Source organism: Apodemus sylvaticus, chromosome 15 (assembly GCF_947179515.1).
Source record: "Apodemus sylvaticus chromosome 15, mApoSyl1.1, whole genome shotgun sequence".
NCBI lineage: Eukaryota > Metazoa > Chordata > Mammalia > Rodentia > Muridae > Apodemus > Apodemus sylvaticus.
Window position 1 is genome coordinate 57,122,528 of NC_067486.1, and position 18,441 is coordinate 57,140,968.

The following is an 18,441-nucleotide window of genomic DNA, read 5'->3' on the forward strand; positions in this document are numbered from 1 at the left end:
TTACTATATGTAAGTATGTAAAAGTCAAAGTTTGAATTTTTTCTCAATAGATTGAGTTCTAGGCACCTGTTCATATTATTGGAAACATTAAAAACTATGTTAAAAGACAAATTTGGGGCTAGTGAAATGGTTCAGTATGTAAAGACATTTGTTGCCACTTTTAAAATCCATAATTTGATCCTGGGATCCATATGGTGGAAGGAACTTGACCCCTTAGTTCGTCCTCTGACGTAAACACATGTGCCTTGATTCCAGTTCTAACCTACAAACATGTACACAATATACAGATTAAAAAATAAGTAAATAAATATAGAAGATAATAGTATGTATTGAAAATTGTAAGAAATTTGAATGCTTAATGAGAGAAAATATGTATATCAAGCCATATAAACTAATATTTTCTGCAACTCCCAATATACCTTAAACATTTAAGAATTTATGGAATCTTTAAATGTATAGTATAGTATACTATAACTATATATTATGCAAGTATGTATAATATACTTGTGCATAGGTTAGTGACAATGAAGATATAAAAACAGAATATATACACATAAAAACCAAGATATTGGATCTTAAATATAATACCTAAAATCTGTTGAATAAGAGTATTTATTAACTATTTAAATTTTATTTTACGTAGGTTTATAGATAGCTAACTATTGATAATAAACTTTAGATTTATGCTAGTAAAATATTTGGTAAGGTAGAAGTAAAAGAAACTTTAGAAAGTGCCATATGGAAGTCATAAACCTATCTCTTCTTTGAGAAAAAAATTAATTCAATCACACATAAACTCCACTAGGTGTGCCTACAGAGAGAACACACTCTGCCTCCTCATCGGGGTACACGCAAGGTCTCTTTCATCCCATTACTCTAGGATCTACACAGTAATTCAATAACACATTTTTAATCATCTTAGTAAAACTTATTTAAATTATGCAGAGTGAAATGACAGCAAGAACAACTCAGGACTGAAAATCTGTTGTATCTAGTACAGACTAATTTATTCACTAAGCCAGCAAGATTCAGTGAGCATCTACTGTGTGCAAGCAGATGCATTTATCACCACCATGTGTTAAAAACATAGAGCAGGACACATCCCCACAGTGCTAACCACTTAAAAGCACTGAACATCCGAAGGAAGGAACAATTCAAATACAGAGACAAACATAACCTAACTCAAAGTATTTCTGAGTGGACTGGGACATTTTAGAATAATAAAATGTATGTCATGTTTATTCTTTTACATTGTGGAGTGAAAACTTACATGTATGTAGCACTAACTGAAAGCTCAGACTTATTACCATGTATCACTTACAAATTACACTCACAAATTATTTTGAATATTTCCATTTTTTATTTATGTGATTTGCTTCACGTTAGCAGTGATCTGAAATAAAAGGAGTCAAGGAAACACTGGTCAGTGTAGGGTGTGGGGTGTGTAGAACTGCCTCAGATTATGCAGAGCAACATGAAACACATGGACAATTATTAACAGACTAGAGTTATTTATCAGCCACTTAAGTACATAGTTAGTTACTTGTTAATCCTTCCTGAAGACACTGTTATTACATCACCAGGGAAAGAAAAGGAGATAGGGAAGATCATTTCTGCTTGACAGATAAAACAGTACAGCTAACACAGTCTCTGTATAACTAGTTAGTTTCTCTCTGGTCTATAGTCATAATGTTATTCCCTCTAAAGTCAGTGCTATCTATTAGTTACAAGGTTGATGTCAATTGGGTCCATTCTTGTGATATGGTAACAAATAAAAACAAAAACAAACAAACAAACAAACAAAAAAAAACCCCAGCAACTCTTGTGATCACTGATCCCTAGCCCAGGTTTATAGTGTTCTGGGAAGCAACAGAGTTACCCAGGTAGGATGATTAAGTCCTTAGAATTTTCCACCAGACAATTAGATTTCAGGCAAGTTACATATTCCCTGTATTTAAACTGGTGATCTTCTAAATATACTAAAGGATTATTTATGGTGCTTCCTTTTATGGGCATATAACAAAATAAGCACAGTATCTGGCATGGCATAAAGTGAGCATTTCCTTATAGGGCCCTGAAAGTCGCATCATAGTTGCACAAATGGGAGGATGTATCTTATTATTATAAAAGCTAAGAAACTAAACTAAACAGAAATCCAAGATGTAAAGACAGTCTACTTGGCACAAAACACTATAACCAAAAACTGATATAAGAGGCAGTCCTGAGCTAGATGTTTAGTGAAAAGTTTAGATAAAACAATACATAAAAATACTAATACCACCCAAACCAACATTATCTAGCATTGGAAACACTGTCCCTATTACTGAAAAGAACAACAGTAAGATCTACTGTAAAGATGGAGGATATTTGACTATTAGTATGTAAACAAGTTAGATTTCTTTATTTCTATGAAATACTATCTAAAGTGAATTTTGGTAAGGAAAGAGTTTATTCGGTTTACAGGTTATAGTTCTTTATCAAGGGAAGCCACTGCAGGGACTGAAGCAGAAGCTAAAGCAGAGACCAAGAGGTATAGTGCTTATCTATCGGCCGCTCTCCTCAAGCTTCCTCAGCTGTATTTCTAGGCTAGGACTATCACTTCCCACAGTGCATTGTGCCCTCTTTTATAATAATTACCATTTAAAATACTTCACAAACACAAACACATGCCAAGCTGATGGAGGCAATTCCCCAACCGAGGTGTGCTCCTCCCAGATCTGTGAAGTCTTCGACTAAGATTAGCCATTACACCTAGTATAAAATTTTTCTATGTCTTTCTGTTGACTGATAGCACAATTCTATGAAAATGTACTGGGCCAAGATACATGTTGTAGAGTAGAGAAATATTGTTGTTCCTTATTTGTTTAGTCAAATTAAAGATGCCTCTTGAACTATTAGTAAATCAAGTTGCTAAGTCACACAGGGCATTAAAATGGTCTCATCTGTCCTTATATTCCCCTCCAAAGCTAGATCAATCCTTTATATAAGGACAGAGAAAAAAAGGAGGGAGGTGATTGGAGAATGGATGGAGAGAAGAAGGTTTATGGGACATATGGGGAGGGGGGATGCGGGAAAGGGGAAATCATTTGGAATGTAAACAAAGAATATAGAAAATAAAAATATTAAAAAATAAGTAAATAAATAAATAATAAAAATAAAATGGTCTCATCTGGGGACCCGGAGAAGTGACTTGACCATGAGATTTAATTCAGACTATAAATTACTTCCATGACTAAGTATCATAAGGAACATTTTACATGAAACCTTCACCTCTATGTTTTAGTGTCTTTGGTGTGGGAAGGTATTCCTCAGGTTAATGAAAGAGAAATATAAACACCAACCCTGTTAGAAAACCTTTGCATACAATGTGTCCTGCCTGCAAAATAGAAGAGGCCAATGATGGCACAGAATTCATGAGAGTGGCCAACCAATGTCTGATTTTACATAGGGCCCACTCCCGAAGATGCAACTCATGCCAGACACTGCTTGTATGACCAAAACCCAGAAACTGGATAGCCCAGCCTGGGTAAAACACTATTGACTTAAAGTTTAAAAAATGCAATAAAATGACTCAGTTATATTCTGCTATACTCAAAGATCAGTGCCTTAGTGAGGCATCAGAGAGGCTTCCTTCAGCAACATGTGGGAACATATGCAGAGACCACTGCCAAATATCTCAGGGAGAGAGTCTAAATGAGGTGTCATCGTCAGTTCCTCTCCTCCGATCGAAGGGAAGCTGTGGCAGAAAGAGTGTAAGAGGTAGGGGCAAGGCCTGACACCAGGAGAACAAGGCCTCTGTCAACTACACCAGGCTGACACGCAGACAGACTGAAGCAGCAAGCACACTGATAGCCTCCACGAGCAGCAGCAGGTCCTCTCTTGTATGCTACAGCTTTGAAGCTTACTAAGTTGACTGGTGTGCTGAGTGTATGAGAAGGAGCAGGTCTCCGATCATTGTGCCTGCTCTTGATGCTCTTTTCCTTCTGTTGCATTGTCTTGTCCAGCCTTGACATGATGGTTTTACCCTTAACTTACAATCTTTTATTTTTTCATGTTTGGTTGTTATCTCTTAGAAGCCTCTTCTTTTCTAGTTTAGAGACAGGGAGTGGATTCAGAAGGGATGAAAACTTGGGGAAAGAACTGAGAGGAGTACAAAACATGGAAACTATAATTAGGATATATTGTATGAGAAAAGAATCAATTTTCAGAGTCAGGCCCTGCAGAGCAGAGGATCCTGCCCTGAGGCCTCTGGCTGGAGCCTTCAGGCCTCCGCTTCGGGATCAGGAACAGCCTGGGCCACTGCACCCAGTCTCCAGGCAGTGAAGGAGGTCAGCTGTGCACCCGGAGAACAGCTGCAAAGAGGAAGCTTGCACTGGGGAGTCCAGCATTAACAACAAGACCAACTAACACCAGTGAGAACTAGATGGCAAAAGGCAAACGAAGGAACATTATTAACAGAAATCAAGGCAATATGGCAGCATCTGAACCCAATTCTCCATTAGCAGCATGTCCTGGATACACCAACACTTCAGAAAAACAAGATATGCATTCAAAATCACTGTACATGATGCTGTTACAGGATCACATAAAGGACATAAATAAATCTCTTAAAGAAATTCAGGAGAAAATGGATCAAAAGTTAGAAGCCCTTACAAGGGAAACACAAAAATCATTGAAAGAAATTGAGGAGAATTCAGAAGCCAATAAGAAGGAAACACAAAAATCACTTAAAGGAATAAAGAACTTTGGTCAACAGGCTGAGGTCATGAAAGAGGAAACTTAAAAGTCTCTTAAAGAATTAAGAAATTAAAGAAAACACAAACAAGCAAGTGAAAGAGCTAAGCAAAACCATCCAGGATCTAAAATCAGAAATAGAAACAACTAAGAAATCTCAAAGGGAAACAACTTTGGAGATAGAAAACCTTGGGAAGAAATCAGGGGACATAGATGCAAATAACAACAGAATACAAGAGATAGAAGAAAGAATCTCAGATGCTGAAGATACCATAGAAACCATGGACTCAACAATTAAAGAAAATGCAAAATACAAAAAGCTTGTAACCCAAAACATCCAGGAAATCCAGGACCCAATGAGAAGGCCAAACCTAAAGATCATAGGCATAGATGAGAGTGAAGATTTACAACTTAAAGGGCCAGCAAATATCTTCAATAAAATTATGGAAGAAAACTTCCCTAACCTAAAGAGAGAGATGCCCATGAATATACAAGAAGCCTACAGAACTCCAAACAGACTGGACCAAAACAGAAATACCTTCCTGTCACATAATAATCAAAACCCCAAATGTACTAAACAAAGAAAGAATATTAAAGGCAGTAAGAGAAAAAGGCCAAGTAACATATAAAGGAAGACCTATCAGAATCACAACAGACTTCTCACCAGAGACCATGAAAGCTAGAAGATCCTGGGCAGATCTCATGCAGACTCTAAGAGAACACAAATGCCAGCCAAGACTACTATATCTAGCAAAACTCTCAATCACCATAGATGGAGAAACCAAGATAGTCCATGACAAAACCAAGTTTAACCAATATCTTTCCACAAACCCAGCCATACAAAGGATAGTAGGAGGAAAACACCAATACAAGGAGGGAAACTTCACCCTGGAAAAAGCAAGACAGTAACCTTCTTTCATCAAACCCAAAAGAAGATAACCAATCAAATATAAAAAACAACATCAAAAATGACAGGAAGTAATAATCACTATTCCTTAATATCTCTTAACATCAATGGACTCAATTCCCCAATAAAAAGACATAGACTAACGGACTGAATACATAAACAGGATCCTACATTTTGCTGCATACAGAAAACACACCTCAGTGTCAAAAACAAACACTACCTTAGAGTAAAAGGCTGGAAGACAATTTTACAAACAAATGGTCTCAGGAAACAAGCCGGAGTAGCCATTCTAATATCAGATAAAATTGACTTTCAACCTAAAGTCATCAAAAGAGACACTGAGGGACACTTCTTACTGGTCAAAGGAAAAACACACCAAGAAGAACTCTCAATCCTGAACATCTATGCTCCAAATGCAAAGGCACACTCATTCATAAAAGAAACTTTACTAAAGCTCAAAGCACACATTGTACCTAACAAAATAATTGTGGGTGACTTCAACACTGCACTTTCCCCAATGGACCGATCAGGAAAACAGACACTGAACAGAGACACAGTGAAACTAATTGAAGCTTTGGACCAATTAGATTTAACAGATATATATAGAACATTTCACCCTAAAGCAAATATATATATATAATTGGTCACAAGACAGAACTCAACAAATATAAGAATATGGAAATAATCCCATGCCTCCTATTGGATCACTATGGAGTGAAAGTGGTCTTCAATAGCAACAAAAGCAACAGAAAGCCCACATACACATGGAAACTGAACAATACTCAATGATACCTTGGTAAAGGAAAAAATAAAGAAAGAAATCAAAGACTTTTTAGAATTGAATGAAAATGAAGACACAACATACCCAAATCATTGGGACACAATGAAAGCAGTGCTAAGAGGAAAACTCATACCACTGAGTGCCTCCAAAAGAAAACGGAGAGAGCATACACTAACAGTTTAATGACACACCTGAAATCCCTGGAGTAAAAAGAAGTGAATTCACCAAGGAGGAGTAGAAGGCAGGAAATCATCAAACTCAGGGCTGAAATCAATCAAGTAGAAAATAAAAGAACCATACAAAGAATCAACAAAACCAGGAGCTGGTTCTTTGAGAAAATCAACAAGATAGATAAACCCTTAGCCAGACTAACCAAAGGGCACAGAGACACTATCCAGATTAACAAAATTAGAAATGAAAAGGGAGATATAACAACAGAAACTGAGAAAATTCAAAAAATCATCAGATCTTACTACCAAAGCCTATACTCAACACAACTGGAGAATCTGGGGGAAATTGACAATTTCCTAGACAAATACTAAACACCAAAATTAAATCAGGATCAAATAGATCATCTAAACAGGCCCATACACCCTAAAGAAATAAAAGGGGTCATAGAAATTCTCCCAACGAAAAAAAGCACGAGACCAGATGGCTTCAGTGCAGAATTCTATCAGACCTTCAAAGAAGACCTAACACCAATACACTTCAAACTGTTCCACAAAATAGAAACAGAAGGAACAACTACCCAACTTGTTCTAGGAAGCCACAATTACACTGATACAAAAACCACACAAAGATCCAACAAAGAAAGAGAACTTCAGCCAATTTCCCTTATGAATATCGTTGCAAAAAAAAATTTTGCCAACCGAATTCAAGAACACATCAAAACGATCATCCACCACAAACAAGTGGGCTTTATCCCAGGGATGCCGGGATGGTTAAATATAAGGAAATCCATCAATGCAATCCACTACATAAAAAACTCAAAGAAAAAAAAACACATGATCATTTCATTATATGCTGAAAAAGCATTTGGCAAAATTCAGCATCCTTTCATGCTAAAAGTCTTGGAAAGCACAGGAATTCAAGGCCCATACCTAAACAAAGTTAAAGTAATATACAGCAAACTGGTAGCCAATATCAAACTAAATGGAGAGAAACTTGAAGCAATCCCACTAAAATCAGGGAATAGACAAGGCTGCCCTCTCTCTCCATATCTTTTCAATATAGTACTTAAAGTTCTAGCTAGAGCAATTAGACAACATAAGGAGGTCAAAGGGATACAAATTGGAAAGGAAGAAGTAACATTATCACTATTTGCAGATGGCATGATATTCTACTTAAGTGACCCAAAAAACTCCACCAGAGAACTCCTACAGCTGATAAACCACTTCAGCAAAGTGGCAGGTTATAAAATCAACTCAAGCAAATCAGTGGCCTTCCTATACTCAAAGGATAAGCAGGCTGAGAAATAAGTTAGGGAAATGACACCCTTCACAATAGCCACAAACAATATAAAGTATCTTGGTGTGACTCTAACCAAACAAGTGAAAAATCTATATGACAAGAACTTCAGGTCACTGAAGAAGGAAATTGAAGAAGACCTCAGAAAATGGAAAAATCTTCCATGCTCGTGGATTGGCAGGATTAATATAGTTAAAATGGCCATCTTGCCAAAATCAATACACAGATTCAATGTAATCCCCATCAAAATCCCAACTCAGTTCTTCACAGAGTTAGAAAAAGCAATTCTCAAATTTATCTGGAATAACAAAAAACACAGGTTAGCTAAAACTATTCTCCACAGTAAAAGAACTTTTGGGGGAATTAGTATCCCAGACCTCAAGCAATACTACAGAGCAATAGTGTTTAAAACTGCATGGTATTGGCACAGGGACAGGCAAGTGGATCAATGGAATAGAATTGAAGACCCAGAAATGAACCCACACACCTATGGTCACTTGATCTTTGACAAAGGAGCTGAAAACATCCAGTGGAAAAAAGATAGCCTTTTCAACAAATGGTGCTGGTTCAACTGGAGGTCAGCATGCAGGAGAATGGGAATTGATCCATTCTTATCTCCTTGTACTAAGCTCAACTCCAAGTGGATCAAGGACCTTCACATAAAACCAGTCAAACTGAAACTAATGGAAAAGAAACTGGGTAATACCCTTGAGGACATAGGCACAGGGGAAAAGTTTCTGAACAGAACACCAATAGCTTATGCTCTACGATCAAGAATTGACAAATGGGATCTCATAACATCACAAAGTTTCTGTAAGGCAAAGGACACCGTCAAAAGGACAAAACGGCTACCAACAAATTGGGAAAAGATCTTCACCAATCCTACATCTGATAGAGGGCTAATATCCAATATATACAAAGAACTCAATAAGTTAGACCCCAGGGAACCAAATAACCGTATTAAAAATTGGGGTACAGAACTAAACAAAGAATTTTCACCTGAAGAAATTCGGATGGCCAAGAAGCACCTTAAGAAATGCTCAACTCATTATCCATTAGAGAAATGCAAAATAAAACAACCCTGAGATTTTACCTCACATCAGTTAGAATGGCTAAGTTTAAAAACTTCTGGGCATATACCCGGAAGATTCCCCAGCATGTAATAAGGATACATGTTCTACTATGTTCATAGCAGCCCTATTTATAATTGCCAGAAGCTGGAAAGAACCCAGGTATCCCTCAACAGAAGAGTGGATGCAAAAAATGTGGTATATATACACAATGGAGTAATATTCAGCCATTAGAAATAATGAATTCATGAAATTCTTAGGCAAATGGATGGAGGTGGAGAACATCATACTAAGTGAGGTAACCCAGACTCAAAAGATGAATCATGGTATGCACTCACTAATAAGTGAATATTAACCTAGAAATCTGGAATACCAAAAACATAATCCACACATCAAATGAGGTACAAGAAGAGTGGAGGAGTGGCCCCTTGTTCTGGAAAGACTCAGTGAAGCAGTATAGGGCAAAACCAGAACAGGGAAGTGGGAAGGGTTGGGTGGGAAAACAGGGTGAGGGAAGGGGGCTGATGGGACTTTCCGGGAGTAGGGGTCTAGGAAAGGGGAAATTATTTCAAATGTAAATAAAAATTTATCAAATAAAAAAAAAAACCCTCAGGAGACAGCAGGTGTTGGCGAAGATTTGGAGAAAGAGGAACACTCCTTCACTGTTGGTGGGATTGTAAGATAGTACAACCACTAAGGAAAAACTGGACATGACACTTTCGGAGGACCCTGCTATACCTCTCCTGGGCATATACCCAGAGGATTTCCAGCATGCAATAAGTACACATGCTCCACTATGTTCATAGAAGCCTTATTTATAATAGCCAGAAGCTGGAAAGAACCCAGATATCCCTCAATGGAGGAATGGATACAGAAAATGTGGTATATATACACCTTGGAATACTATTCAGCAATTAAAAACAATGAATTCATGAATGTTTTAGGCAAATGGATGGAACTGGAAAATATCATCCCAAGCGAGGTAACTCAATCACAAAAGAATACACATGGAATGCAATCATTGATAAGTGGATATTAATTAGCCCTGAAGCTCTGAATACTGAAGATACAACTAGCATATCAAATGATTCCCATGAAGAAGGAAGAGGAGGGCCCTAATCCTGGAAAGGCTTGATCCAGCATTGTAGGGGAGTACCAGGACAGAGAAAAGGGAGGGGCAAAGATAGGAGAATGGATGGAGAGAAAAGGACTTATAGGACATATGAGGAGGGGGGAACTGGGAAAGGGGAAAGCTTTTGTATTATAAACAAAGAATATAGAGAATAAATATATATTTACATATAATAAAAATAAATAAATTTAAAAAATAATCATGGGATATAGAGGGAGGGAGGGGCTTAGGAGTAGGAGAGGAGGGGAGGGGAAAAAGAGAGCAAGATCAGGTATGGGAGGAGATGGGGAAGAAGTAGAGGGTCTGGAAATTGAACAGAGGTGTGTAGCAATTGGGGATGGGGAACTGGGGGTAGCCACCAGCAAGTCTCAGATACCAGGAAAGCAAGAGGCTCCCAGGACCCAACAAGGATAACATTAGCTGAAATACACAACAAAAGAGAGAGAGAGAACCTGTAGAGACCATATTCAGAGTTTAGGCATAGTTCCAGGTTTAGGGATGGGGCCACCCACCCATCTCCCAAATTTTAACCCAAAATTACTCCTGTCTAAGGAAATATAGGGACAAAGAATGGAGCAGAGAATGAAGGAAAGTCCATCCAGAGACTGCCCCATCTGGGGATACATCTCACCTGCAGACACCAAACCCAGACACTATTGCTGATGACAAGAAGTGCATGCTGACAGAAGCCAGATATAGGTGTCTCATAACAGGCTCTGTCAGAGCCTGACTAATACCGAGGTAGATGCTTGCAGCCAACCATCAAACTGAGCATGGGGACCCCAATGGAGGAGTTAAAGAAAGGACTGAAGGAGATGAAGGGTTTGCAGCCCCATGGGAGGAACACTATCAACCAACCAGACTCCCTAGAACTCCCAGGGACTAAACCACCAACCAAAGAGTACACATGGAAGGACCCATGACTCCAGCTGCATATGTAGCAGATGATGGACTTATTTTTCATCAGTGGGAGGAGAGACCCCTGGTCTTGTGAATACTAGATGCCCCAATGTTCCAGGAATGCTAGGGTCACAAGTGGGTGGGTTAGTGGGGGAACACTCTCATAGAAGCAGGAGGACTAATACCAAGAGGAGATGGGATAGGGAGTTTGCTCAGGGGAAACCAGGAAGAGGGATGACATTTGAAATGTAAATAAATAAAATAGCCAATAAAAATAATCAATTTTCAAAAAGAAAAAAAACAATTTTTTCATACACTATATTCTAATCATGTTTTCCATCTTCTGACTTTCCCCAGATCCTCCCCACCTCCCTAATTCATCCAACTTCAAGTTCTAAACATCAACCAACTGGAAATTAATAGGACAAAATATTATTAACATTTTATATGTTTTCTTTTAAGTAGTCATTGATACAATGTAAATCAAAACTTTATTAATATATACATGCATTTCTCCTGGAAATACCAGATAATTCGCTTGCTTGTTACTTTACTGTTACTATTAACTTATATTTTATTATATTATTTATTTCAATAATCAATACTGCAAAATAATTACAATTTTAAAAATTGAAGTACCAAAACTTCTTTTATTATTTAATAAGGAAGTTCAATGACAAGTAAGAATTACTTATTTAGTAATGTTGGGAAATTCACCTTTTTCTTTGTATTACTAAGCTAAATTCAACCTTTCATGACTGAAATACGATCTCCCTATCATGTGTCTAATAACTGAGAATGAGAAGTCAAAAACAAAATGACAATATCTGAAGTGATTAATCTTTTTCAGACTTAAAAGACATTGAAAGTCAAATATATAATATAAACCTCACTCAGAGTTTAAAGAACGACCAGGTCAAGAGCATGGTAGAAAAGGCTGATGAACCAAGAGTATGACACATACATGAGATTAGCCATGTTGGCAGAAGAAGGAAATGAGATTTCCTTAGAGTCAACAATGGCACTAGCATGTTTCATAAGGTTTCCAAAAGGCCTTTAGTGGTTTCTGCCCCTCCCCATATTTCCTCATTCATCCTGCTATCCAGTAACCCTCTCCATCTAATCCTTCTAGTCCAGTTTGACCTCTGTCTTTCCATAATACTACATTCTCTCTCCCTTTTATGAGGAGAGTCTCTTCTCCATCCTAGTTCATTACTAGGTACCTAAATTCTATAGCATACATATCAAAAGATTAAAAGCTAACATTAGAAAAAAACATGGGGTATTTGTCTTTCAGGGTCTAGGATCATCTACTGTTTCTATATCCATTCATTTATCTAAAATTTCATAAATTTACTTTTAACAACTTAGTAACATTATATTGTGTAAATGTAGCACATTTTCATTATCCATTTGTCAGTGGATACAGGTGCTTTCTAACTTGTGGTTACTAACAAAGCATCAATGAACACAAAGAACAAGTATCTCTTCTGTAAGATGTAGAGATCTTTGGGTGTGGATATGCTCAAGGGTGGTATCACTAAATCTTGAAGTACATCTATTCGCAGCTACCTGAAGAACCGCCACACTAATTTTCATGGTACATTGTACAAGTTTGTAGTCCCAGCAGCAGCAACAAGTAAGTGGTCTCAGTTTCCAGCATCCTCACCAGCATGTATTGCTATATGTATTTATCTTGGCCATTGTAGCTAAAGAATGATAAAATGTTAAAATAGTTTCAATTTGCATTTTCCTGATGACTAAGGATGTTTAATATTTCTTTGTTCCCCAGCCACAGGATTTCATCTTTTAAGAACTCTTTGCTTTACTCTGTACCCCATTTTCTAATTGTTTTTTTTTGTTTGTTTTCTTATTGTTCAGAGGGATTGTTTTCTTTTGTTTATGGTTTGTTTTAAATCTTTATATATTCTAGATACTAAGCCTTCTCAGATGTATTTGTAAAGACGTCTTCCTATTCTGTAGGCTGTCACTTTATACTAATATAAAAGAAATGTAAATAGTCTGACCATATCATATATTACCTAATGCCCAAACTACGCATCTTATACCACCTAATAAAATTTCCAGTGCCAAGAACGGGTTACATTTTGGTGAACTGTGGGTCAAATGTGTTCCATGGACCGCTCCAAATATTACTGGCTATTGATGGTTTTCTACAACATGACAGTAAGTCTCTGGGCCTAATAATAATACTTACTTACATCATCCATACGGAGAAGTAGAACCCACCTAGAAGCTTCATTCCCACTAACTAGCGTTCATAATGCTAGAAGGGACTCTACAAGCTACTATAAGAGAAAATTATTCATGACTATCACCCAGCAACAAACCCTGTGACCTACCACAGCAACCCACCTACAACATAAATTGGTGTTATAATAGTGGCACAAATATTCTGGTAGTAACCAACCCACTATTTGGAATATGGCCCACTTCATGAAATGGAACCCTGACCCTACTAAAGTGCCAAGAATGTGGGTTTAGCCTAGAGCAAAACAAATCCTATTTTTTGCCAAAGGAACACAGCAATAAAAAGGCTCCTAATGATAAATTGCTCTACCAACCAATCAGCATATTATCCAACCTTCATTAGTGAACCTTGTAGTAGACAGACATCTACAGAGAAATCTGCAACTTGTCAATGTACAAAGGGAAAGCAAATTTGGGACACTATCTGGGAGGTTGTTATCAAACCCCTGATCCCTGAAGGGTCAGAGATCTATGTAGAACATGATGATGTGCTAGAGGTGGGAAATGACTCCAAAGGACTGATGCACATAGGATCTCACAGAGACTGAGATAGCACGCATAGGACCTGGACAATTTCAAGCCAGACAAAGTCCCAGCAATCAAAGGGCAAAGTTGATAAGGGTCCTATACCTAAATATGAAACTTTTTTCAACTGATGTTTTCTGGAAAAAGGAAAGTAAGTTTCTTCAAAGTAGTGCTACTGAGAATACCAACCACATAGGAATGCCCTATGCCCAGGAGTAGTGGTCAGAAAATGAACTTCAAGATTCATGAGGATTTTATATGTTTTTGTTTCATTTAATTTTGGATTTGTGTGTGTGTATGTGTGTGTTTGTGTGTGTGTGTGTGTGTGTGTGTGTGTGTGTGTGTTGTCTGTGTCTCTGTATCTGTGAGTTAGTTTTGGTTTTCTGATTTTTAATTTTGGATTTTAGGGGGTGGTTAAGAGAAAGAAACATGATTGGAGGTTGAAGTGAAGTTGGGTAAATAGGAAGATAGGGAGGACATGGGAGGAGTTCAAGTAGTGAAAAACATGAATAAATATGAATTTTTTTTAAATTAAAAATTTTTGAAAGGATGAAAGTAGCTTACTCCAGTGAAAATATAAAAAAAATTCAGAAGTTACTTATGTTTACCTTTTCTTTCCCATTACCTGCTAATCAATTATCAATGGTTTCCACTGGCAAAACCTACCAGAAGAAAACTGACCTGGGACGCAAGGTAATTCACTCCACCTTGGACTGCTCATATAACACAATCAAATAGAACATGAAAGAAAGCATAGAGGCATATCGTCAAGACTTGAACAAATGTCAGAGGCAAAGAGAAAACCAGGTTAGCTGCAGAGGAAATGCAAGAAATCAGCTAAGTGATTTCTCAACAGCAAAACTAGAATATATAAAGAATAATGTCTTTAAAGTGCTCAGAGCAAACAAAAGCTTCAAAGTTATACATTCAGCAAAAATATAGTATCACTAAAGCAAGCCAAACTCACATTTCTAATAAAGACCAAAAGTTTCCTCATCACTGCCACTCATTAATGGAATATAAAGATACATATTAAAATAAATGAATGAAATCCAGAATGGTGGAAGGTAAAAATAAAAAGGGATACTAATGTGTTATCTTGGTAATTATTCAGCAATTTATTTCTTAAAAAACAAAAGGCAGCAGACTTCTAGTCCTTGCTGTATCCTGGAATAAATAACCTAATTGCCTTCAATAGTACAAAATGTGAAACTGGGAAAAGATGCACAAACTCAGGAAATGCCAGTCAAACTAGAGCTCATGGAAACCACAAGAGAAGGAGCACTATCAGGAACCTTAAAGAAGGGGTGAGGTTAAAGATGGGATAAAATAAACAAAAACAGTATAAACCATTCACATGTACCCAAGATGAAATCTAATACATTTTGATAAAGTTTGAAAGACTGATACAGAAGCAAGGCAATGTGGGATTATTAAATGATTATTGAATGCTTAATAGTAAGTAATTTCAGATAGAAAATTAAAATGAAATGTACACTTTTAAAAAAGAGATGAAGGAATCCTAAGAAAACTCAAATAATACAACAGAGGAAAGCTTTATTCTTTCAGAATTTTATATATATATACACAATGAGACAGGATCATTTCCATTCCCCATTTCTCCTGTCTAAAACCCCATATCCTCCCAAGTCATTTCCTTATAATAAGTCATAATAGAGTTTAAAAACTAAGAAGAACAGAAAATATAAAATAGATTACTAGAAATTAAGGATGAAAGTAATCATATAAACAAAGAACAATCACATTGTGATCAACAACTCGTGTTACTGTAAAGTGCGGTAGCACAGCACTGACAATAATCACAGCTAAAACACAATGAGGCAGAATGTTCTCAAGAAATGACAAGAAACCTGAGGTCACTAGATTAATGGCCAATTCTATATTTTCAGTAAAAACATTATTAAGGAATAGAAGCAGTCACTAAATAATAAAAATTAAATAATTCATCAACAAAGTACAATACACATCTTCCATAAACATCTAATAGCACAGATATAAATAAACATTCCACAGAACTCAAAAAGTTCAACAAGCTGAAGTGCCCAAGTGAGGAGGCCTCAGTCCCACTTGGAAGGGAGAACAAAGCAATCACAAGTGGGGAGGAAGGGAGGGAACCTGGGAGGGAAAGTGGACAGGTGGGGGGTGTTGAGAGGGAGAGAGTAGAGGGGAGAGGGGAACCTGATCTGGTATTGGGTGAGGGAAAAGGGCTGAAGCCCCAAGGACCAGCAGAAAGAATGGAAACAGGCAACCTAAGGAGATAGGAGGTTGGGGGGACCTTCCAGAATGCACCAGGGAGACCTAACAGACTCTCAGGACCAAAAGGCAGTGGACCTTAGATGAAATGTCCAACAATAGAGAGAGGGAACTTACAGAGCCCACCTCCAGCAGGAAGACAGCGCTTCAAATGAGGGAGTGAGAGCCATCCCATAGTCACAGCTCTGACCCATAATTGTTCTTGTCTGAAAGAATTACAGGGATGGAAATGGAGAGGAGCCTGAGGAAAAGAAGGTCTAGGGACAGCCACAAAGTAGAATCCAGCTCAAGGGGAGGTCCCAAGGCCTGACACTATTACTGAGGCCTTGGAGCACTCATAAAAAGGGACCTAGCATGACTGCACTCAGAAAGACCCATTAAGCAGCTAAAAGACTCTGATGCACATATTTGCACCCAACCAATGGACAGAAACAGCTGGCCCCTGTTGTTGAATTAGGGAAGACTGAAAGAAGTTGATGAGAAGGGCAATGCTGTAGTCTCAATTAATGTGTACCCCCTAGATATCTCAAACACTGGACCACCAAACAGGCAGCAAATACCAGCTGATATGAGGCCCCCAACACACATACAGTAGAGAACTTCTGGACCTGTATCAGAGATGATACACCTAACCCTCAAGGGTCTGGAGGTCCCAGGGAGTTTAGAGCTCAGGTAGGGTAGGGAATGGGGACATTCACATGGAGACAGGGGGTGGGAAGGAGGTATGGGATGTGGAACAGTAAGAGGGTGGAACTGGGCTGGGGGAAATAAAACATGGAAGCTGAAAAGAGTAATTAATTAATTAAAAAATAAGTAAATATATATATAAAACAGGGCAAAATTTCCCATCATAATAAAGCTTTTTACTGTATTTGTATCAATTGCCAAGTGGCCAATAAAAAGATAATGGTAATTTAAAAACTCCATAATCTAATTAACAAATATTAAAGCTCTAATGAAGGTTTGTATCTAATAATTAGAAGATATCCATGCCTTCCAGGCATACATGGAAATTTTAGAAATGACCTTATGCCAAAGCACATAGGAAATCTCAACACAAAACACAGGAGTGAAGAACCTCGATCATCCCTTCATACCCTTAATCTTGGACCTGAACTTCTGTGCCCTTTACCGCAACCTCGATAATGAACACCCTGAAAGAACTGAGCAGACTATGGATTTAAGAATAATGGAAACCTGAAAATTCACAACTTATAAAATAGAATAACAAAGACAAAGTCTATATGATGGCTCACAGCATGTGGATAATTCAATCTTAGGCAAAGATATGTAGGTTCAAACCTATGGTTTTTTTTTTTTTGATTTCTTATCATTTATTAATGAGGAAAGACTGACTTTTGGAAGAATAAATAACCCAATGTTTGCTTGAGTTATTTACTGTTATTTAAAACAGTATTCTGGGCTTGGGGGCGGGGTTGAAAGCTCAGTGTCAAATGACATGTTGAACATTGGTGCAATTCAAGGTCAATCCCTAGTATGAATAGACAGAATCATATAATTATGAATATTCTCATTACTACGGAATTTCTAGTAATATGCCATTAATGATAGTTGAGATTTTAGAGATATTGAAAACGTACATAAAATGATGAGGTGGGAATGTAAAAACAAACCAGATAAATGTCAAAGGATAAGAGGATTTGTTTTTTTTATTTATATAATTTTTTTATTTTCTATATTCTTTGTTTACATTCCAAACGATTTCCACTTTTCCAGTTCCCCATCCTCATATGTCCCATAAGCCTTCTTCTCTCCACCCATTCTCCAATCACCTCCCTCCTTTTTCTCTGTCCTGGTACTCCCCTATGATGCTAGATCAAGCCTTTCAAGGATCAGGACCCTCTCCTTACTTCTCCATGGGAGTCATTTATGTTAATAGAAAAGGCAGGGCTGCTAATATCATCAAGATGTTACAAAACATACAGGCTAGGAGCAGTGGGAAATGTAAAAGCAGAAACAGTTAAGTCACTGAAACCGAGCTACAAGCAACAATATTAAAAAGGAAAACAAACAAAACTTTTAGGCATTTAATTGAATATGTTTAATTACATTCTCCAATTGCTTAAAGTTGTTTAATACTAAACAAAAGCAGTTATATGGGAAATTTTAAGTGGCTAAAAAAAATGGAAAACCTGAATTAAAATAATAATATCATCTAAATATATAATTATATATTGACTGACAACGTGATTAATTTCAAATTCTGATGACCCACAAACTAGTTTAAGTCAATACAATAAACATTGGACCACAGGAAACAATAAAGCACTTTATTTTTACAAAAATCTACAAAATACTGACATTAAAAAGGCCGAGGAGTTGTTCTGCACACCTCTAATCCCAGCATGTAGGAGGCAGA

At 37.3% G+C, this 18,441-nt stretch overlaps 1 protein-coding gene across 4 annotated transcripts in view; it reads right to left on the minus strand.

The window, feature by feature from the left end:
• The window catches only part of Zbtb20 (zinc finger and BTB domain containing 20), a 786,764-nt gene that overhangs the window by 570,158 nt on the left and 198,165 nt on the right, over positions 1-18,441 (minus strand). The gene's annotated exons all lie outside the window — the stretch shown is intronic.